Here is a 19,287-nt window from a genome sequence, read left to right as displayed (position 1 = left end):
ATATATACAGTATATATACAATATATATATGTATATTATTATTATTATTAAAGTAGTTTAACCAGACCATTGAGCTGACTTTCAGCTCTCATAGGGCTGGCCCGAAGGATTAGATTAAAATACTAGGTCCGGGCCTGAGGCCAAGCGCTAGGACCCAATAGATCATTCGGTACAATGGTGATTGAATTAAAATGAAATTAAAAACTGCGTATAGGTACATCCTCTCATACTGAAACACATACATACAATAAATACATTTAATCAGACTTCCTTACATACATACTAAAAAGGTAAATTAAAATTCAGAATATAAATTATGCAACATTTTAAAATTTTGCATTTTTTTTAAATTAACAAATGTTAAAAGGGTTTTCGTGCTTTCATTATTTACTTATTTTTATATTTTACTAATTAAATTACAGTTCCTCAAGAACATCAAAATTGGAACAATTGAAAATGTAAAAGATTCTGACAAAATTTCTTTCATTGATCTATTTCCAAAAGTTCTCATTCGTTGCTGGTCATACTTTGGACACTCACATAACACATGTCTGACTGTTATTATTACCCTGCACTCTGAGCACTCGGGAGCCGGGCTATGTGGGCTGCTCATTAAGCGCCCATGTGTCAGACGAGTATGGCCTATTCTGAGACGTGGTAAAATTACTTGTGCGTGTCTCTCTCTCTGATATGATGAACTCCATTTTTTAACATTAGGTTTTATTTGTTTCAATTTGGTACTTTCAGGTTCTTCATCCCATATATATTGCCATTTATTTATGATACCCATTTTTATGTGTGTTACATAATCAGTAACAGGGATATTCACATTTGATCTTGTCATATGAGTTGCTGCTTTGGCTACTTTGTCTGCATCATCATTTCCTTTGATCCCTAAATGGGCAGGGATCCAACATATTTCTACAATTTTCCCATTATTGTATAAGTTATGAAGATATAATTTAATTTGTTGTACTATATTATTTTTTTATTTGTAACTTTGAATAGCTTCTATAGCGCTTCTCGAGTCACTAAAAATCACAAAATTATTGAATGATGATTCTTTAATTATTTTTATAGTTGATGCAATTCCATACAATTTTGCTGTAGATACGGAAGCATTATTAGGAAGAGAGAACTGATAAGTTTTGTCTTGGAACACTGCAGTATATCCCTCTCCGTGTTCTGATTTAGATCCATCTGTATATATTGTGTATGTATATATATATATATATATATATATATATATATATATATATATATATATATATATATATATATATATATATATATATATATATATATCCATCCCGAAACGTCAGATTAATGAGAAAACTTTTAATGAGATAAAAACTTTCTTTATTAAGGCAAGTAATTAAGACGGTAGGGTACCGATGGTGGAAGTACGCCTAATCACTGAGAAAGATTTGAATTGGCCAACTTGAGTTAGATTTATTTCTTTTCCTCCACAATAGGCAATATACGAAGCACAACCCGCAGAATGAATTCGGAAAAGAGACAAGTGCTTTCCGGGAAAAATAAAACTCCATCCCAACAAATGGATTCGAACTGAAGCGTTGTATATATTCTAAAAGCTTCAACTACCAACGACGGAGAAATATTTAAAGTTACTGCGGTGGATTTCCCCAGAGCATTCCAATATCGAAGCAGCTTTTAAAAAACGCTGTAGAGACATTTGGAAAATGTGCACACAACATGTGTATCCGTCATACGTACACGGATAAACTGAAAGGAGACTGAAGCTATTCCAGACGTTCATAACACATTCAACGTATTTACAGAAAACGGTGTCGACAGGCTAGGAAGAGAGGCACCACGACAAAATATCCAAAGAGAAACACTCAGTGAGCGGGCTGTTCAGAACGAACATGCAGACACCCAAAGTATGAAAAGAAGTGATGAGGTTACTAAGGAGCAAGTGTAAACAGGTAAAAAATGAGCCGAAGTTTCTTCGGTGCAATCGAGTTTTCTGTACAGCGCATAATGCTCTATGAGACTCTCTATGTTCTGCAGTATGAAACTCTTAGCCACGAGTCCACGACCGGGCAGAGCTCAGTTGCTCCCCATATACGGTCGATTGAAGATGCGTCGGCGGCTGGCACCTCTGGCGGTGCCAGAAGCACGATCTACGGCTAACCTTAACCCTAAATAAAATATAAACTACTGAGGCTAGAGGGCTGCAATTTCGTGTGTTTGATGATTGGAGGGTGGATGATCAACGTACAAATTTGCAGCCCTCTAGCCTCAGTAGTTTTTAAGATCTGAGGGCGGACAGAAAAAGTGTGGACGGACAGACAAAGCCATCTCAAAAGTTTTCTTTTACAGAAAACTAATATAAAAGCTGAAACTAACTGATCAAATTGACTTAGACGAGCTCGTATGGAGTCGAGTGGGAAATGACTGGCCGATGATAGACGCACATAAACAACAAGAGCGATAACAAAAGAAGATCGATAAAGTGAGAGATCGGCCATGTCTGGCTGTACTACAGTGTGTGCCTGGAATGAACACGTAGCTAATCTTCATCGCTATGGCACAGAACCGTTACAGCAAAGTAAAAATAAAATCGGATCTTTCCTAGACAGTGACCCCCAGCAAAGTTCGGGGGTCGTTATCTAGGACTAATATTTCTTGGGGGTCATTATCTTTATGATATTTACAGTCTTTTGTTTATGCTTTTACCGTTCATCCCCAACGAGCTTGTACTAAACACGCCGCAAAGGTGGATACATACCGGGTTAAAACCTTTAAGGGTCACTATCTAGGAAAGAGCAAAAAAATCAAATCACGAGCACTCGATGTCATTAACATTCGGAATGAATGGGACAGACAGAGTGAGAAACCCAAACACCTGATGAATACCTGATGAAGGCACCCTGAGGGATTCAAGATTACTTCCTCGAGACCTTTCCGTTTTTTAACTGTAATATAATTTTGAGGGAACACTGATCACTGGTATTTCTCTCTCTCTCTCTCTCTCTCTCTCTCTCTCTCTCTCTCTCTCTCTCTCTCTCTCCAGCATACTTACGAGCCAGAGCAGTCGACTAACTACCATGTACTCAATTTCCTGCCTATGTCAAGAACTGCACACTGGACTTCATTGACTGATTTGTGGCATTATAAACATCTGGTTACTAACGCCGTAATAAAATTTAATAGAAAATCAAAAAAGATAAATAAGTTTGAAAGGAGTTTTATGTATGAAATATCTAAAAATATATATGTATAATCATATCTGTAAATACATATATACACACATACTGTATATGCACACTGTGCTTTAAGTAACAGCGTCCACATCTTTTCCTCGTTCCTCAAATGAACGCAGGTTGTGAACCTAGCGCGCTACCATTTGCACTACAAGAGAGAGAGAGAGAGAGAGAGAGAGAGAGAGAGAGAGAGAGAGAGAGTATTAAAGCTGCGACAGCACGGTACATCAAACCAAAGGAAATGAGACATAGACAAAATGAGGAACTTGGTCAAAATTAATTGCGCAGAGCTGACACACTCGTATGATAAAGGGGTGTTGTTGGTCGCACAAGATGAATAGTGGTTAATGCCTCCGATATCGTGGAACACTTCCTGAGTGGCTCTCTCTCTCTCTCTCTCTCTCTCTCTCTCTCTCTCTCTCTCTCTCTCTCTCTCTCTCACCAAAAAATATGCAATGCAACAGCAAAAATATCTTGGTAGCGCAATGACCTATCATTTACCTCATTAGTGCAAGACTGGAATCGATTACCATCTCGAGATAAGAATTTCTTCCTCAGTTCACTATTTCGAATTCCTGAGCCTCTACTCCAAAAGTATATAAAAAAAAAATAAGGAAATAAAGTTCAAAGGTCATTCTGATTAGTAAAAACATAACTCATATACATATATATATACATTATATAATATATATTATATATATATATATACATATATATATATATATATATATATATATATATATATATATATATATATATATATATATATATATATAATATATATTTATATATAACACATTTTCAAATCCTACGGAGGTAACAAATTAGGCCTGTTACCCATAGAATCGACTGTGCCTCTGCTGACCTAAGAAGTGACTTGGTACATGGTGGTTAATAGATTGAGGTTGGTCATAACCAATGTGGAATAAGGCATAAGCTAGCAATCTTATTCCAAATGAAAAAGGGGAAAAAGGGCACAGACGAAAAAAATATAGTTGAAAAACAAAGGTCTTTCGAAAACAAATAACATGAACGTTTGCGCAAGCAGATGCGACTATCTAAATTTTCTATACATATAGACATAGAGGTTGATTAACCACATTATACAATTATTAAAAATACAAAAGTTCTTAAATATGGTCCAATAAAAAAACATGAAAAATATAATTATAAATCCTGAGAATGAAAAAAAATCTGAAATCAGACCACTGAAGACGATATTATATACCATTTTCAACATTTAACTTTTACAGATAAAACTTGAAAGAAATCTTATTAAATGTTTACATTCCATTCTTGCTATTTACAATTGCAAAGCATAAAGCTGAAAAATATTCTAGAAAGAACTTTGTCTACCCAAGTAAATTCACAGAAAACAACAGACCAACGAACTCTTAGAAGGATTTAATTACTGATAATACATCGAACCACTTCAAGTAAGCGGCTTTCATCCATTTCATAGGTGAAGGTCAGAGTCGCGTATCTTGGTTTCATCTTAACTATCGATTCCTCTCACTGCTCAAGACCTCTCTCCCAGTCTTTGTTTGACACAGATCTCTACGTTTAAACACAGAATTCGAAAGAGATTAGGGTCAGGTTATATATATATATATATATATATATATATATATATATATATATATATATATATATATATATATATATATATATATATATATATATACATAATTGCATACAAAAAAACACACACACCAGTACAGAAATGTATGACAAATATATATAAATATATATCTATATATGCAATATATATATATATATATATATATATATATAATTGCATACAAAACCACACACACACCAGTGACATGTACAGATATTATATATATATATATATATATATATATATATATATATATATATATATATATATATATATATATATATATATATATATATGTGTGTGTGTGTTTGCATAAATATAAATATATAATATATATAAGTATGAACGTATGCATATATATGTGTGTGTATAGATATAATATATATATATATATATATATATATATATATATATATATATATATATAAAATATATATATATATACTGGATATATTGTATAGAGAGAGAGAGAGATTTATTCTTTCATCGAAACGTCTTATATACTTATTAATGTATATACATAAATATATATCAATAATATATATATTTATACATACGAGTATATCAATTGTAATATCTACAATGCCCTCTTAACTTCTCGAATTCTTCACACTCGTTGGATACGCTTGTCGTTACAACGCCTGAGATTCTAATGCAAGATCATGAAGAAATCGTGACGTCCGAACCCGCATCCGGAGTATCTAAACGAGGTCACTTTACCAACCTGACCACGTGGTCAACCCGGTAACGTGATCTCGTTCAGATACTGCTCATGAGTGTTCGAATCCTGCTGCGGGCGTCAGTATTTCTTCATAATAACACAACTGGACCTCAGGCTTTATAGTGACAAACGTAGGGGCCTATCCCAAAAGTGTGAAGAATTCGAGAAGTTAAGTTGGCCACTGGTTCCTACAATTACATACTTGTCTGATGGAAAGTGACCAGTAGAATCTATATAATACACTGTATATATAATATATATATATATATATATATATATATATATATATATATATATATATATATATATATATACAATGTGTGTGTATTTATACATGTATATATATATATATATATATATATATATATATATATACAATGTGTGTATTTATACATATATAATATATATATATATATATATATATAGAGAGAGAGAGAGAGAGAGAGAGAGAGAGAGAGAGAGAGAGAGAGAGAGAGAGAGAGAGAGAGATAAATATATACACGTGAGAGAGCGAATGTATTATTAAGTTTATTTTCCCGTTCCCCATTCCGCGTTTGTTTGAGAGCATGCCACTGTAACATCACATCGACAGGTTTATTTAAAAATAACTTGCGCTCAAGTGTTGAAACCGAAAAGGATGACGCTGTTTTCCTAATTGATTTACTAGTACATTTATTGCATCCCTTGCTCCTCTATACATTTACATCAATATCCCTGCTAATTCCTACCCACTTTGCATTTTAAAAAATCCAAGATTCCAAGACAAATCATTAAAATGTGACATCTTTTCATGATTTCCAAAACCCATATATCGTCGCTCGTCCTGGCCCACCTCAAAATAAAGCGCCCATGTGGTTCCCCTTAGACACCTGTTCCGCGACAGCACACTTGTCTCGTCTCACGTAGCGAAACGTGCATGTGCGCAGGAGAAGAGTATGTGTGTGAAAGTCATGTACGGAAACACGCCCACACTTTTACTTTCGAAAGAGAACAAAAACAAGCATGCCATTTCCGGCTTGATAGAACAGTGTTATTTTCCCAATCGGTTCCACGTTGCAACAAAACTTAACAACCAGATAACAAGGGTCATCGCTCAACGAGCATGTCAGAAATTAAAAAATGAAAATATAATACACAATTTTCACCAATTTGATGACCTATGACAGGTGTTTTGTATCCTGGTTCGCTTATTTTGGGAGAGCGTGTGTGAGAATGAGTCATATTCTCTCTCTCTCTCTCTCTCTCTCTCTCTCTCTCTCTCTCTCTCTCTCTCTCTCTCTCTCTCTCTCTCGATGACTTTAACGTTACTGACATTCATTACTAAACGTTATCGTCAAGAAAGTGTGGTTAAATATAAAGAAAAAACACTATTGATAATGATTAAATATAAAAAAAACACTATTGATAATGAATGTCTTCTTTTACAAACAGAACAGTTATCAACACTAATTATCTAGGTCAACGTCTCACACAAGATTTCTCTACATTTATTATCAGGAAAGTCTATATGACTTACAACACGGAATAATGCATACGTACAACACGGAATAATGCATAAGTATACCCATGCACAAATTTTTACTTTTAATTCATCCATCACGTGAAATACAGGATCCAGGTTACTTGACAGAGCACTGAAGGTGTTACCTGAATAAAGTTGAGCATACTACAAAAAATAGGTTAATTGCATGCAAATATCATACAAGTACTGTCTGGTTCAGATAACTAATCGTTCGATAACCTCATTTTTCGCGATGCAATTATAATATTTTCTCTAAGGCGAAACATACAACTTTATTTTTTTATATATCATATGACTGTTAATCCATTGACCCTTGATGAAAAAAGGCATTTGGCTAAGATAACACATCAGGAGTTTTATATATATATATATATATATATATATATATATATATATATATATATATATATATATATATATATATATAATCACATATATATATACATAGATCACAATATATATATGTATGTATGTATGTATATATATATATATATATATATATATATATATATATATATATGTATATATATATATATATATATATATATATATATATATATATCATATATAATTATATATATATATATATATATATTTTCCTATAATTCTATAATTCTAATCTCTCTCCATATAACTCAATCGAGCACTCGTTTTCTTTACATTGATTTTGGCCCCAAAAAAACGGGGCTTTTATTTTCTGCTATTAATAAATAAAAAAATACTTGACGCTAAATTCTACATCATAACCATGCATTCATTATTCTTAATCATTCCTTTCAGTAAGCCCTTAAACATTTACGCTCCTTTTCTCATCACTGTCTTGTCTCTATTTCGCTTCGCAGAGCTAATTCTTTCTATATAACGCCTGCTGCAGTGAATTTCCATGGAGAGGAGGTTGCTTTGCTATAAAAAAGAAGTCTTGACGTTGTGGCATTTCATATCGCTGCGACCCCGACTTCTGTCACTGTGGCACATGTGCCCTCTTCGGGAAAGCTTTCTCGCCTTCGAACTCTGCTTGAAATCACACGCCTCAGACATCCAGTACAGAGACCAGGCGCATTCGTCTCTGTGTCTTTCTAACTTTGTTTCTATTAAATCTACAGTGAAACCCTGTATTACAGTGAAATAAAGAATCCATTATTATGAGGAAAATTGATTTCCTGATCTCGCATTCCCCAAACAAAACGTCCCTTCTCCCACCCCTCCAAAAGAAGTTCTTAGGCAACAAAGATTTCAGCAACTTCTGCAAATCCCAAGTTTCCTCTTCTCATCAGCCAGCGTAAAAAAGCCACACTGCGGATCTCATTACTCTTCCCAAACTTCTTTGATTCCAAACCCCTGATCCTTTTCCTTTACTCGATTCTAATTCTACGCTATCCTTACCACCTCTTGGTCAAGTCTTTCCTTACCCTTTGATTCAATCAGGACTCGGACCTGCGTAACATCTACCTCCTTCGCTTCTCTACCCTCTACGTTCTCTCCTCGCTAATCAACTTTGACTGTGAGATATAACTAAATTGGAAGCCCATAACTTCATTAGGTACAATGTCCCAAGACAGTTTCTAACTACCTTACTGTGCACTCTCCCATCCTATTCTTCTCAATCTGTTTCACGCAAAATAATTTCAATTTCTCATGTGGTGACACAAGATTTGTTTAGGGGAGAGATTAAATATTTCGAACTGCTGAACCTACTTGGATGAAATTCAGGCGTTACGTTGTTGTCCGTAGTTTTTTCTTCCCTCTATTATTAAAGGTTTCTATTGGCTTCTTCATTAACGATTTGGAATATTGTTTTGATATTTGGAGTCCTCCTTCCTCTAAGTCATTCTCAAAACTGCTGAATAAATTATCCTTCTCTCAAAGAGCGCGCGCGCGCACATAAACACATACACAGACACAAACATATATATATATATATATATATATATATATATATATATATATATATATATATATATATATATATATTATATATATATATATATATATGTGTGTGTGTATGTATATATATATATATATATATATATATATATATATATATATATATATATATATATATATATATATATATATATATATAACGTTAAACACGCTAACAAAAGAGATAGTAAAGTAAACCGTCACAGCTGATGTCCTTGAAGCTGTGTTTGTCTTCGCATCCTCAAGCATAAGTAAAGAAAACCGTCTCCGTGTTTGAATACCGAAAGAGAACTTAACTCACAACTCATGTTGCTGATTCAATTAAAGTGAAATAATCCTATGCTTCCTGGTTGGTGGTTGGCTTTCATTAAGTCGGTCTTATGCCAACAAGGACCCTGGCCCAAAGGCGATTGGAATACGCGGTAAGGTGTCAAAAGTGAATAAGAATGAATGGAATGGAATTAAGAATTTAGGCAAAAGGCCAAGCGCTGGGACCTACGAGGTCCTTCAGTGTTGAAAGGGAAACTAAGAGTAGAAAGGTTTGAAAGGCGTAACAGGAGGAAAACCTCGAAGTTGCACCATGAAACAATTGTTAGGAGAGGGTGGATAGTAAGATGGAAGAACAAGGATAAGAATGGAGGAGGAACAGTAAAAGGAATGAAAGGGGCTGCAGCTAGGGGCCGAAGAGATGCAGCAAAGAGCCTTAAGTAAAGCCTACAGTGCACCGCGTGAGGTGCACTGACGGCACTAACCCCTATGGGAAAAGTGAATAAGAAGCCTGGTGGGAACCTCCCGACCTGACACTACAATGGAACGAACTTGATTCATGATCATAACAAAAAATCAGGTGACGCTTTGATTTGTAAAATGTTAATTGCGTCATTCCCTGGTAATTATGATCAAAGAGACGACTGAAAAGTAAGAGCATTATTTTATCCTAATTTTGTTGCATTCGTACTAATTACTCAAACAAAACATAAGTAATGAAGTAGGTAGGACACAAGAACAAACTAATGGAAAAATAGTACTTAGGTAAACATACAGCACAATAATAAAAGAAAGCAGCAATGTAAAGGAAAACAGACTGAAAAACGGGCAAGTGTTTGTAACAAAAAGGTTCAGTTTAAAGGACTGAAAAGACAAACAAAATCATTTCTTTCACAAACGAAAACTGGCCACCCCTCAAAAAAAATTATAATAATAATTAGGCCTTACTAACCTAATATATCAGCAGGCTTACGGGAAGATCACATCACACTGTATATAGGCCTCCTACGTTGTGCTTAAAAAGGGACGTTTAATTTCCAAAGCCACGTCGATTCCATCCTTAGTTTAGACTGGTATTAACAGCTGCAGGATAATTACATGCTTACAGTCGTTTATAATCATTATTACAGAATAGTGTGTGTGTGTGTGTGTGTGTGTGTGTGTGTGTGTGTGTGTGTGTGTGTGTGTGTGTGTGTGTGTGTGTGTTGCCATTACAACAATAAAAGATATAGAAAAGTTAAGAAGAGGAGGAGAATGGGACAGAAGGAGAGCCCACTAGAAACCCTTTTCCTTTCACTAAAACGTCAGAATCTGCAACCGGATAAGGTTTTCAGTTGCTTAACATCGCAGCAGCTGTATTGACGAAAGCCAAATGTTTGCGGGGAAAAATAAGAGGATGCAAGCTATTTCAGGGTGAACTTCAAGCCACTTGAATAGTTTTACTTCTCCTTATTGTTATCAGTATTCAGCCGTGTAACCCCTCAGAATGGATGGTTCCATTACTCGATGGCTCCCGCCAGCTTTACGGTTCTCATGCGAGATTTACATCCCAAACTCATGTACCCCAACAGCTCGCTCTTTTGTTCTCATGCACAGCCTCTAATTCAGTCTACATGAAGGTTGGGTCGAATACACCCAAGTCAAAAACTGGCATCTTAACAATGGCACGAGATTTTTTTGCTCTAAGACATCGATCTGGATAAGAATGTATATCCTTGTACTTAGATCATTTAAATTCTAACTAGTCCTTCTGTTATACTTAGATGATTCACTCATTTTATGGTTTATTTTTCGCTGACGAATAAGAAATGCAGAGCAACAGGAGAGTTCTTCGAAGTCCACTACTTTAATAAAATGACCAACTTTGGGCTTCAGCGGAGCGGGAAATAACGTTGGCCAACAGGTCTGTGATGGAAAAGTTAATCGTGTAAAAATACAATCAAACAGCTTAAAGCTACATTCGCATGTGGCCTCAATTTTAATCGACCATAAATGGTGCGCAGATCAATACTGTTATACCTAGCTATCTGATTTTCCTTCAAGCGTTCAAACTGAAACAAGGAAAGTGAGACAAAACAGTTCTAAGAACGGGTAACTTCTTCTATGGTAAACCTGACTGAACATATAAAGCTATTTACTCTGAAACCATCACAAGATGCGTTGGAAAGGAACTTGAACTACAGATAAACTAAATGAGGAAAAAGATCATTCACTGGAACAACAAACTTGTGAAAATCGCAACTTAACTGTGGAATAGGTACAAAATAAATTAGAAAAGAAATAAGCCAAATCGGTGAATCAAATAACGAAATCCATTTCGTCAGGCGAAGGAAAACAATAGCACAATTTCCCCGTATTTATCCTCTATAGAGGACATGCAGCCGGAGCCTTTGCTCCGACCCTCCGAACACAATCAGGTCCATTCCTCGAATCCCGAAGACCCTTAGAGCGAGGCTTCCATTGTACGATGGCGCCACAACTACGATTGCATTCACGTGTAGCATAACAGAGACGGATACACAATTTCTAGTTCGAGACTATTTTCAGCAATATTACAGAAAGTGGATTTTATTCCCACTCATCCTTATGTTTGTCTTATCTCTACATAACTGCCTCTCTGAAAATGGGGCGTTCGTTCGCGACTCCTGCTTGGGCAACGACGCACTTACTCTTGCTGGGCATAATGTCATGTTCTTCCTGTGGTCATAAAACATGACTTACAATGTCATAAATGCCTTCACCAAGTGCATGACTGACATACTTGGAATGACTGACATCCTTGGAATGCAAGAATTACAATGACTTAAGAGCTCTTTTTTAGTTTTCTGTGAAAGAAAACTCAGATGGCTATTTGTCTGTCCGTCCGCACTTTTTCTGTCCGCCCTTATATCTTAAAATCTACTGAGGCTAGAGGGCTGCAAATTGGTATGTTGATCATCCACCCCCCCAATTATCTAACATACCAAATTGTAGGCCTGTAGCCTCAGTAGTTTTTATTTTATTTAAGGTAAAAGTTAGGCATGATAGCGTCTCTGGTGCCGCTATAAGTGCCAACAACACAGGCCACCAGCAGGGGGTGGATGAAAGTTCATGGGCCGCGGCTGCAAGCTTCATACAGCATTATACTCTGTACAGAAAACTCGATTGTGCGAAGAAACTTCGGCGCATTTTTTACTTGTTTTATATACATCTGAAATGAACATGAAGTTCGTAAATCACTGTTATGCTTCAGAACAGCCTATTTTTTTTTTTAGATAAGCTGTATTTCCATTATCGTCTTATAAGATAATCTCAGCAACAGACAATAGAAATGGGAGAAATTTGCCTGCAATTAAAATTCTAAGGCCTGGCATTTATTTCAAAGTTCTACGACAATTCGTTATTTTATAGACAATTTAGGATGATACTACAAACAAAGAGAAATTACAACAGAACTCATTATTTTTGAAGCGTTTCAAAGCCCTATAAAAATTCGTCCCTAAATGAAAGGTGTTTTATCACCATCTGGATCAAACAATTTTGCCATACAGGGAAGCATTCGATGCTCAATTATCAAGCATACATTGCAACTGCATAAATTTCCAGTATATTCAAATAATAAAGAGAAAGCAAACCAGTAAAACGAAACAGGCCACGAAATCAACGACAAGAGGCGTAGGCGTTTGGAATGAGAACTCGGTCGCTGCGACAAACTGCTACATGACCCCAAAAAATTCAAAACATGACACCCTTCATCAGGCGCCATGAGGTGCCTTGCGAAAACCCTTCTAATTGGGTCTGTTGAATCAAACCGGTTTCAAAATAATGCAGCTGTCACTTAATCATGTTACTCTGGCATCTTTTCATACAAAATTATAACTAGTTTAATCAACTCTTTTATAACAATAGTTTACGAGAATTCGCTTGCAGACTTTAGTCTCATCATTCTTGTTGATCGTTTGAGACAGACACGGATATTTTCGTATTGTTTTATCCTTACACCCGCAGAGCAATATTGTTGATCTTTGTAAAGGAGCTATATATTGTTGGCCTATAATGGCCAACAATCCCTCCCTCATAAAGACCAAAGATGTTTCCCTTGAAGGGGCATAGATAATTCATGCGAAGTAAAGCATAGGCGCTGCAGTAACAATAAATAAATAAAAACTGGAGTGAAGCGAATGCTGTAAGAGAAGAGAAAGCTCAGATGTAATGATCAGAGGAAAGACAGTGAAGAAATGTGAACGGTGGAAGTGAGGCAAAATAAGTGGACTCTACAAACAAAGGTTAGAAAGTGAATGAAGGCAGAAGAGATGAGGATGCAGAAATGAGGATAAGTACTGGGAGATGCTCTGCAAAAGAGAAGAAATAAAAGCTACAGAAGTCATTGCTGGGAGGGAAATGGCAGCAGCTAAACGAGCTTAAACGACGGAAGGGAAGCTGGATATCAGATAAGGAGGTAAATACGAGGAAAGGTAACAAAATCTTTAAAAATGACGTGGATCCTGGAACAGCATCCTGCTGGGGGAGAAGGATAAGAGAGGGGAGAAGGATAAGAGAGGGGAAACTGATAATACGAGCGCACTACCTGCTACAAGAAAAATAGATGGCATAGCTAGGGAGGGGGAGTCCGATACTAAGAGTGACATCGATTGTACGAGAATAAAAGATGTCAGACAAGTTGTTTATTTTAGAAAATGGAAGACTAAAAATAAAACGTATACTGAAAAAGAGGTTCATCCATGAAACAAGAGTAGAGCTTTGAAAGATCATCTAGTGGCGGGAGGAAAATGAAAAATAACAAGGAACCAACGGCTAGAAATTGGTCTAGCTATTATTGTACAAAAGAAAAGCGAGGAACGTGAAGTCAATCAGATCAGATACTGAGTAAAAATGCTTCACTATCAGAGAACGCTTTGCTGGAAACTGGGAGGAAGGTCTGTCCAGAAAAGGATGTTGAACAAAGGCGAGTAGACGGGGGAGGAAAAGAAAGGCAGATGCTGAGGAACGGTGTTTATTTTCGAAGGAGAAGCGCACTTCCTATCCAGCTGAATACTGGAAAGGAAATGACGCCAGGGTAAACGTGAATGTTAGAGAAGTTAGGGGGTGGGAAGAGATGGAACGAAGGAAAGTGAAAAACACTCGAAAGAGACAAACTGAAAGCTACTGCACATAATGGTTAAAAGCAGAATTACAAAAACTTGACATCGGAAATGCGTGCGTTCACGGAGCAAGGTACACAGAAAAAACTACGGTGCAATGACACCGTTGTCGATATACAACTACAACCAACCAGGTCATTGTCAGTTTGAATAAACTGGCACTGGACCCAGTAACCTATTAAACCAGTTCAATTTGATCAAGGTCGCAGATTGAGGGCGCAGAACACAGCTGAATAAATGTTAATAATAGTTTTCGCTAAGTTTCATTATGCATGAATCAGCGAACATTACTTTCCCTGCTGAGCATTAGGAAATCACGGTAAATTAAGGTAACACCTTTGGTACTACATCATCGACGTGTTTTTTTTCGGGAAGCCAAGCAACGAAAAATGAAAGGGAAAACAGGTGCCCGGATTCGCTCTCCCAAATTATTAATTAATATTGGAGAAAAGCAGCAACATCACGATTAATACACACACACACACACACACACACACATATATATATATATATATATATATATATATATATATATATATATATATATATATATATATATATATATATATGTAAAGGCCAATCCTGAAGCCTATACTTTATTTAAGCCTCAGTTTTATGAACAGAGGTTGGTATCTCGCTTTTCCCGAGATATTGTGTGATAGCGTGTTGCGTGAGCCGTCATCATAAGTTATACCGATAACGGATCGCAATACCCCATTCCTTCATGGATCACTCCCATTTTATTCACTATGCAATGCACGTATGAACGCACTCACATGACATCACCATGTTCAATGTTCGACAAAGACACGCCCTCTGTACTTCAAGGCGTCACGAGGTACTCGTGCACAATTATTCTTTTTAAATCCGGATTTATAACCGTTTCAGCTTCTAGAATGTTCTAAGCTGAAACTGCATTTTCACTGCCCGTGTCCTGTCACCAAGGAGCTCTGCGACTTCCTGTGGTATGCGAATGGTTCAGCGTTTTCTTATATACTGTGTATAGTCAAAATGGACCCTCGAATAGCTGACCCAACTTTTCACAGGTCACCTTCATGAGCAATTACATATATATATATATATATATATATATATATATATATATATATATATATATATATATATATATATATATATATAATATATATATATATATATATATATATATATACTATAATATAATATATATATATATATATATATATATATATATATATATATATATATATATATTTATATATATATATATATATATATATATATATACATACAGTATGTATAAATATAATATATATGTATACATATATATAGATATATATAAATATATATATACACATAATATATACTATATTATACATATATGTTATATATATATATATCTATATATATATAAAATATATATATATATATATATATATATATATATATATATATATATATACATATATATATATATATATATAATATATATAAATATATCTATATATATTATATATATATAAATATATATATAAATTTCTGACTCTTATCGGGATGGAACCCAGGTCTTTCAGTTGAAAGGCAAGGACGCTGCCAACAAAGCCACGTAAGTCATAAAAGTAGTTGGAACCTTTGCCTAAGGCTTTACCTGACCAGGCTTAACTGCCTCGCATACCAGCGTATTTTCCCCAACTCCCCGACTCAGCAGTGACCCAGCTGGCAGCATTTTATTCTAATTATCCCTTCTGAGCGAATATGATTGAAATAATCAACACACAATCACCTGTGGAACAGAATTAAATTTCTGACACATCAGGATACAACCAAGGTCTTTCAGTTACTTGTTTGTTGATTATTTTATATCTATATAGATAGATAGATAGATAGATAGATAGATAGATAGATAGATAGATATAAAATAATCAACAAACAAGTAACTGAAAGACCTTGGTTGTATCCTGATGTGTCAGAAATTTAATTCTGTTCCACAGGTGATTGTGTGTTGATTATTTCAATCATATTTGCTCAGAAGGGATAATTAGAATAAAATGCTGCCAGTTGGGTCACTGCTGAGTCGGGAAGTTGGGGAAAATACGCTGGTAGGCAAGGCAGTTAAGCCTGGTCAGGTAAAGCCTTAGGTACAGGTTCCAACTACTTTTATGACTTACGTGGCTTTGTTGGCAGCGTCCTTGCCTTTCCACTGAAAGACCTGGGTTCCATCCCGATAAGAGTCAGAACTACTGCATAAACTAATTACTTCCAGAGTATCTTCCAGTAAAACGAAGGCCAAATAGAAAGATTTTAAAAAATTGGCAACTCAAAAACATACACAGAGAAATAAATGGCTATGAAATTGGCTACTTCAAAAATAAACGAGTGAATTATATTTGTTATGAAGCGTCCACGTGTGTACGGTTTCCCCACATAGCATTCCCAAACCAAGACAGGTCCAAATCCAGACAGATATACCTGGTCAGATCATATCGGGTATGGATGATCATTAATTAATTATTAATTATAGAAATAGTTTAACCAGACCATTGACCTTACTATCAGCTCTCATAGGGATGGCCCGGAGGATTAGGATGAAATACCAGGTCTAGGCCATAGGCCTAGAACTGTTGCAAAATAGGTCATTCGCGTGATGATGAATAAATGAAAATGAAGTTTTAACAGAAAAAAAAACTGTATAATGAACATGCTTTTACTCTGAAACACATGTGTACGATAAATACATTTGCTCGTTTCCATACATACAAAAAATTTTTTTAAAAATTAAAGATTAAAAATAAAATAAAATTTCAAAAAATAAAAATTAAAATTCAGAATAACCTACATTTTTTTTATTCATTAAACGCCTACGGGCTACTGTATTTTCATCATGTTAAAATTGGGATGACTGAAAATGTATAAGATTCGGTATGGATGATCAAATCTAAGAATTGATGACGGGTATTTCTGCCCAAAACAATATAGATATGACATACAAAATGAATATGGTATGGGCATGGCTCTTCAAACCGAGGGAGAGATGTTTCCTTAAGACATGATGGGCATATTTACCCAATCCAAAATGGGCATGTCTGTTCATATTAACATGTAGGTATGTCTGCACAAAATCAAACCAGATGAATCCAACGAGAACCATACTTTAAAACAGGCAAGTTAAATACTTCAAGAAATAGAGAGAAGTAGAGAATTTCATATTCCGAAAATGACTCTTATGAGGGCTGGTCAGACCGACTGATCCAACCTCGAGTCCGCAAATCTCAGACAATGTCGGTGGGATCACATAGCCTGACATGTGTAACAAGGATCGAGGGATGAAGGGGGCACGCAGTCATTATCTCTAAAAAAAAAAAAATTGATGTGGGTAAAGCCTAGGTTAAAATGATAATGAAATTAGAACAGTCTTTCTAAAAACGTGCTCTGAAAATAATTAAAATGTACACAAGAAAGTTACGTACCACTATGCCGTAAAATCATATGAGCATTGACTTTAGAAAAATTATGAACAATATTAGTTTACTCCTTGCAATCAAAGTTATTCGCATTTTTATAATCAAGGGTTCATTTTCAATGAATGCTTCTACTTACGTGACAGGACACCTGGACATTTTGTCATCAACTCCAGCTCGGTTTGGCAATCATAATCATAAGACGAAGAATACAAAGTCCACAATGATGATGATGATACTCATAATGAATACCAACTAGATCAAAAACTACCTCAACATTACCGATGATGGCAATCAAAATAACACAAACAAGAAATGGCGTAGAATACCACGAGCCAAACTGACACACCAACAGAAACACAGCTGAGGACGACGACAGCAATGATAATAAACGAAGAGTGACAGAGCAAAAGTAGTGACTACAATGATGACAGTAACAGCACAAATAGTAATAAGAAAAGACGAATTCCATCCTCCAAAGAGGACTGAATTTCAACGGGATGGACATTTCAACGAAGACATTTCTCTGCATCGGAACAACCGCCTTCCGGATGCCGAGTGTCTCATAATCACAGGATGTGTTGTTGTTGTTGTCGTTGTTCCCTCACCAAATCGCAGTACGGGATGCAACAATGCAATCGCCCAAGGGCACACACAACTGTGATGACTACGACATAATGCGACCTACATAATAAACACCTAATTCGCAGTGATTATTTAGGCCACGGGACTTTCTGCGTGCGAGTAGTACTGTTTCATTTGATTTCCGATAATAATTATGTTTATTACTTTAGTTAAAAATTTATATATATACACATATACATATATATGTATGTATATGTATATGTATATGTATATGTATATGTATATGTATATGTATATGTATATATATATATATATATATATATATATATATATATATATATATATATATATATATATATATATATATATATATAAATGTATATATTTATATATATAAATATGCGTATGTGTGTTGAAGTGTCACTTATTAATATTATTATAACTATTATCATTATCGCTGTTGTTGTTTTTGTCCAGTCATGTGGTATATGACGCAGCCATCAAAATGTATATATTTAAAGATCTAAATGTCATGAAATATGAAAGGAACACAACAGCACCATGTAAACAATTACCTTGTTAGAGATCTCCGCGAAACTGAAGCAACTCATCAGCAACTCGGTTTCATCTCGCATAAAACGACTCTTCCCAAGTGGTCACAAGCTTCAGAGAATATTAATACGATCCTTCGTAAATTGCGTGTTATTTAATGGGTAGGTTGGGGTGGGGGGATGATCTTGGAGATGATCCGCCGGACTGATTACATTCTTCATGCGCGACGGGTGACAAATTTGCACGGATTGAGAGCCTGATCAAATTAAAAATAAACACACTACAAAA

The 19,287-nt window shown here is 35.3% G+C and overlaps 1 protein-coding gene across 3 annotated transcripts in view; it reads right to left on the bottom strand.

The window, feature by feature from the left end:
- Positions 1-19,287, bottom strand: part of LOC136851632 (small G protein signaling modulator 1-like) — a 535,265-nt gene that overhangs the window by 381,992 nt on the left and 133,986 nt on the right. The window lies entirely within an intron of this gene.

The sequence above is a fragment of the Macrobrachium rosenbergii genome, chromosome 23 (assembly GCF_040412425.1).
Source record: "Macrobrachium rosenbergii isolate ZJJX-2024 chromosome 23, ASM4041242v1, whole genome shotgun sequence".
In the NCBI taxonomy this organism is placed as follows: Eukaryota; Metazoa; Arthropoda; class Malacostraca; order Decapoda; family Palaemonidae; genus Macrobrachium; species Macrobrachium rosenbergii.
The sequence above is the reverse complement of the archived record's forward strand: the minus strand, read 5'-3'. Positions and strand labels throughout refer to the sequence as shown.